Genomic DNA, 6096 nt, shown 5'->3' with positions numbered 1-6096 from the left:
TTCATGGTACATCAGTTAAGCAACATGTTGAATCAAAATGTTGCAGAGGTGATGAGTCATGTTGCCGTGTTGCCACTTGGTGAGCGAAAACTCGGTAACGCGTCGATTTCAATGTTGCTCAACGAAATGTTTAACATGAATGAGGCTTTAATCTGCGTGCTCACGCGTTTGTGGCCATCAAAGGGCCGCAGTAGACTGACTGCATTTCAGATGCGACGTAACCGCTGCTGACGTCAATACATTTCAATTGTAGCCGGCAATTGTGCCGACTAGAATAATGAAAAATGTATGGGTAGTTGGCAGTTGCATTGGAGTCAGATTGCAGTACATCTTTACTGGCCCTTCTATTTAGTGCAAATGGGTATTCAGAAAGTAAAACTCGATATATAGAATTTACATAATATAATAAAATTAAGTAAATATGTATATCGTCACTACTTTGAAAAATCTCTTGCCTCAGACTCCAACAAAATGAAACTTTAAAGTTGAAAATGTGTTCATTCAGGAAAAGTACAGATTTTGAGTTTTTTTAAAGTACCGACTACATTAGGCGTAGCGTAAGCTACAATTTGAAAGCTTGTGACTTATATACATTGCCACGAATGACATTTTCCTAATTTACAAGAGCCCTAGCTGCAGCGTCAAATTTTGTGACTGAAGTTTTAAGGGTACGTTCAGATGACAAGCGCTTCACGCTCGTTTATAGCTACATACATTTTATTCAGGCCGTACACATGTTAACGTTAAACGCACGTTAACATGTGTACGGGCTGAAAAAAAATGTATGTAACATTACACATCAAAAGGCGGATAACGCGCTTGTCATCTGAACTTAGCCTTAGGTAGGTTTTCAGTTATGTAATGAACACCTTGTATAAATTTTACCTAGAAGCAGATCTCTCTTAAGACTACGTGGTTCTCTAATTTGTTGCAGATTTTTTTTCAAATGATTTACTTCCAAACTGTTGATAAGGACGAATGATTTTGTTTTTGAAACTGTATACTTCAGGATTGTTATTAACCTAACCTATGGGGTTCTACAGAAAGTACAGTCTTGAGATATATCCTGAATAGTTTAGTTAAAAAAAAAACTAAATGATCTTTGACATACGATTGAGGACCTTAACACCCTCTAGCTAAACCTCCTAAGTTGCATGTTTGAGATTTATCAGTTAGGAGGTCTTGGTACTTCACCGTCGATTTGTCAATCCATTTTGAATGACAGAAAAACCAGAAAGGACTGAACTGACGCCAGAATGAGCGTGTAACCAATGTCTAAGGCTAAGTACAGATGACAAGCGCTTAAATTTTATTTAGGCCGTACACAATGCTAATGAGCGTTTTAATAACGTTAACATGTGTACGGTCTGAATAAAATGTATGTAGTTGTGAGAAACGCGCGTTAAGCGCTTGTCATCTGAACGTGCCCTTAGTGTTAGTATCAGTCGTCCCCGGGCACGCTCAGTTCGAAGCTCATGCTCATGTCGGAGTGGTCGGTCTGGTCGGCGCGGTCACCGTCGCCGGCGTCGCCCGGCGGCGGAGCGGAAATCAAGATCGGACCGAACGGGAACTGCGGTATCTCTTGATCTGGAAATACAAATACATATTCTTTAGGGCTATAACTAACCGCTATTTGTTATTTGTTAAAGCGGTAAGGAGTGGGGGGAGGGGGGCGGACTGAAAATCAGCGCTGCGCGATGCAGGCTTACGCTTGCACTCGCAGCAATGAGGGCTATCGCGTATGAATTCGCCACTAAGAGGCGCTAGTGTAGCGTGAGGTCTCCGAAATGTCAAATCTCATAGTTTTTGGGTGAAAACGCGGGTTTAGATTTAAATATATTTAATATTTTTAAAATTACAAAAAAATATCGAATGCCATTGTGGCAAAGTCCCCGTTTTTGGAAAAAAGGTCTTTCTGAAAGACAGTTTTGTCTTTCGAAAACACAGACATTATTGCCCCGGAACGCATACTTGCCATAATTAATTTCAGATATTAAGGTATTAAAAATGTATTCTAATTTAAATAAACTTTACGTCTCACCCAAAAACTATGAGATTTGACATTTAAAAACCTCACGCAACAGTGCGCCATCTAGTGAGACAAACCACGATAGCCCTCATTGCGTCCCCAGTAAATACTACGGCGCTGCATGTATGCTATCTCATTCACTCGACCGCCAGTCGCGCTACCAGTGATGCAACCTTTCTCCGCGTGCACTACTCATTCGCACGCATTTTATTCTTCTATTTTAATTTATTTACTAGCCGTTACCCGCGACTCAGTCCGCGTACAATTCGTTTATCGCTATCCCGCGCGAACTATGCGACTAGCCAGAATAAAAACTATCCTATATCCTTCCCCGGGACTCAAACTATCTGTATACCGAACTTCATCTAAATCGGTTCAATGGTTTATACGTGATGAAGTAACAAACAAACAAGACTTACAAACTTTCGCATTTACAATATTAATGGGATTTTATTTATTTATTTTATCATCATCACTCACCAGAAAGTACAGTATCCAGCCTATCCACAATAGCATCCAGCAGCGCCAGCGACACGACGTCATCCGGGTCCTTGGACAACGCAGAGTGCAGCGCGTCAGCAGCCTCTCTCTCCCGTCCCAGTAGCGCGAGACAGAGACCGATGGCGGCGTACGTGGGGGCGCGGCCGGGCCGCAGCGCCAGCGCACGCTCGTGCCAGCGCAGGGCTTCCTCCGGCTGGCCCAGCTTGCGGCACGCGTGCCCTAGAGCGTCCAGCGTCGCCGCCCACCGGGGGTGCATGTTGGAGCCCTAACAACAATATTTCATTGATCTTGTAAGCTGGTTTGATAATAATCTAGATTTTTAATAGTAGATTATTGCCGTGGGAGGGAAGTAGGCAATTGCTGGATGAGTGCGAGTCCCCGTTTAACTAATACAAAACAAGCAATTGCTATTCCAGCCGAGACTAATATAAATTCTCAAAAATGGTCAAAAATTCTAAGTTCCAAATGACATTTAATTTTATTTCAATATTTTTTTTATGCTTTTCCGCCTTTTTTCATTAAAAATCACAAGCTGTTTCAGACCCAATAAAAAAGTTCCAACAAAAAAACTGATACCAGCAATTTGAGTTGACTGTATACGACTTGTACCAATATTTCCATGGGCGTTTTAACTTTTTTAAAAGTTTGAGACTCGACAATAATGGAATTTGTATGCGACATTCTTGTCGAGCTAGCGAGCCAGCAAACTATTGAATTTTTCGTTGACCACCTATGCACTTCGTCTTCTGATATGTAAAGAAAAATGTGAACTTTTACGGACATTTTTGAGAAAAAATACTAATAATATTAGTATAGTGACCTCTGGCGCGGCGTGGTCGAGCGCAGCCTGCCATAGCTCCTTGGCGGCGCAGTGCTGGCCGGCGTGGAAGGCGGCGGCGCCGGCCTCGTGCGCCACGTGCGGCTCCAGCGCGCAGCGAGCGATCGCCGCCCAGCCGCCCTCCCCCGCCCCCCCCCCCCCCCCCGGCTGCCCCCTCTGATAGCTCTCCTACCGGCTGGAAAAATAATCACAATTTTATTTGCATAAGGTGCGGCCACATGCAATCGCTCGTTTGCAGCGATAAATCTGATCACGTGACCCTATTTTGAATTTCCCGCGACTCAAAAAAGCAGCGTCAAGTCGCCGCGACGAATAGCAGCGTCAAGATGGCTGCTTGCAGAAATTATCTTAGTCTTGAAAGCTGGTTTCTTAATCTTTGTGACACAGATGCCAGTGGTACACATAAAAGACCAGGTCATTTTCAGCTTTGTCGCTATATGTCACGTGACCAGATTCGAGCGTCGAGCGGCTGCATGTGGCCGCACCTTTAAGTGCGGTATACATAGGTGGGTAGGATTGGCGTGCATTGGGCCAATACGGTATTTGACTATTTTGTATGTGTTTTATAAATTAAAACTACACAATGGCTGTTATCGAATATAAAAAAAAATTTAAGCTACCTTTACAAATAACAAAGTTATAAAGGTTTTAAATTCAAGATTAGACAGAGAAAGACATACTGGCATGTGACGTCACACGCCAGTACCGCCATACTTGCTGCATAGAGAAAAGCGTTTGAGAAAGAGACAGGTATATAGATTTTTCAAAACATCACTATAAATCCAATTTTCAACCGATTTAAATTTTCTCTTCGCTAAACACTATCTGTTTATCTATATTTTCATAATAATATTAAGATATGGCAAAATCAGGAGTTGTCAAATACCGTATCCAAGGGTAGGCACCTGCTAGTGTAAGCAAAGTGCTGCCTAACCTCAATGCACGCCACACGGTAGGATAACTAGGTACTATATTGGTTACGTAGTTAGTGCAAAAAAAAATATATATATCCAAAAGTCAAGAACAATCAAACAAAATAATTAAAAATATAAAAGATACGTCATTCAAATCACACTTTGTAATGTAAAATTCGTAATATAATTTAAACATTTCCAAGTTTTAGAACTTTTTCGTACTGAAATACGTATTTTTATTTACCTGCACACTACCATTGACAATGTAATTTCATAATACGTGTGCACAATCGTATTCTAATCACAATTTGATAATACAAGCTTGATTTTTTTTTCTTAAGCCTTTAATAACCAATTCTTACAATAACGCTAGCTAAATAAACTACCTCAGCGCTGGAATGTAGTGTAGCAGCCCGCAGCAGGAACCGTTCGCACATTGTAAAGTTGTTGAGCAGTGCGCATTCCACGCCGACGTACAACGGGGGCAGGTGGCTGCCCGCCATTAGCTGACTTGCCTGTGAACCAACGCGACGTACAATGAAAATAAATCAATCTTATTTTAAAGACTATAGTCAGGTTCCAACAACCAGCATTATTGTTGTGGCGTCAAGTCGGTTCACCCGTTTAAGATCTACGGTGCCACAGACAGACACACATAGCGTTCAAACTTATAACACAACTCTTTATGCGTCGGGGTTAAAAATGACAAAGCTGAAGCGCGCCAAAGTTCGAGAGTGGGCGACCTGTGACGTCACGCCTTAATAAAAAGTTTACTAAGGTAACACGTTACGGATTTTTAACCGGCTATATGTCCATAATTATTTGTTTGATTAACAAAAAAAAGACAGATATTTTTCGGATGGCCTAATTTTATATAATTTTTATTCGACTGGATGGCAAACGAGCAAGTGGGTCTCCTGATGGTAAGAGATGACCACCGCCCATAGACACCTGCAACACCAGGGGGATTGCAGACGCGTTGCCAACCTAGAGGCCTAAGATGGGATACCTCAAGTGTCAGTAATTTCACCGGCTGTCTTACTCTCCACGCCGAAACACAACAGTGCAAGCACTGCTGCTTCACGGCAGGATTAGCGAGCAAGATGGTGGTAGCAATCCGGGCGGACCTTGCACATGGTCTTACCACCTGCAAATTTTATATTTTTAAGGATTCTAGCCTATTATAGTTCTGTTATAACGCTCTACCGTTTTTACTTGTGGATAGTAATAGAATAGAGGTACTAGGGAGGTGAGGACCGTTATCTGTTTCCTTTTTTTTTAGATAGATGATGATGTGGCTAAAGATAGATCGAAGTGTCTTCATTTAGAATTTTAAAATTGTCACAGTATAATTGCAGTATGTCAGTCACCCCCTCACCTTGAAGTACGCAGCCATGGCCTGGTCGTGTTCGTTGTCTGCCGCGAAGCTGTGTCCCTGCGCCAGCCACACGCAGCCCGCGCCCGGCTCTAAACTCTTCGCTTTACCGAGATACCGACGCGCCAGTTCGTTCTTCCCTACAATTTTAAAATAAGATGAAATACTTTTTACTACTGATATTATTTGAAATTCTATCCATATACATACAGACGAATCGACGTGATTTTTGGCATAGAGATAGTTTAAGGACCAGAGAGTGACATAGGCTACTATTTATCCCGGAAAAATGCACAGTTCCCGAGGGAACAGCGCGCGATAACCGAATTCCACGCGGGCGTAGCCGCGGGCAAAAGCTAGTTTATAATAATTGCTTAGATGGTATTTGACACCTTGAACATAAATTTCCATTCAAGATACAAATCTTATTACAAACTAA

General features: G+C 42.1%; 1 pseudogene; it reads right to left on the bottom strand.

The window, feature by feature from the left end:
• Positions 1-387: 387 nt before the first annotated feature.
• Positions 388-6096, bottom strand: part of LOC141434527 (cell division cycle protein 16 homolog) — a 13597-nt pseudogene continuing 7888 nt past the window's right edge.

This window comes from Choristoneura fumiferana, chromosome 13 (genome assembly GCF_025370935.1).
Source record: "Choristoneura fumiferana chromosome 13, NRCan_CFum_1, whole genome shotgun sequence".
Taxonomy (NCBI): Eukaryota; Metazoa; Arthropoda; class Insecta; order Lepidoptera; family Tortricidae; genus Choristoneura; species Choristoneura fumiferana.
This window is presented reverse-complemented; position numbering and strand designations above follow the sequence as displayed.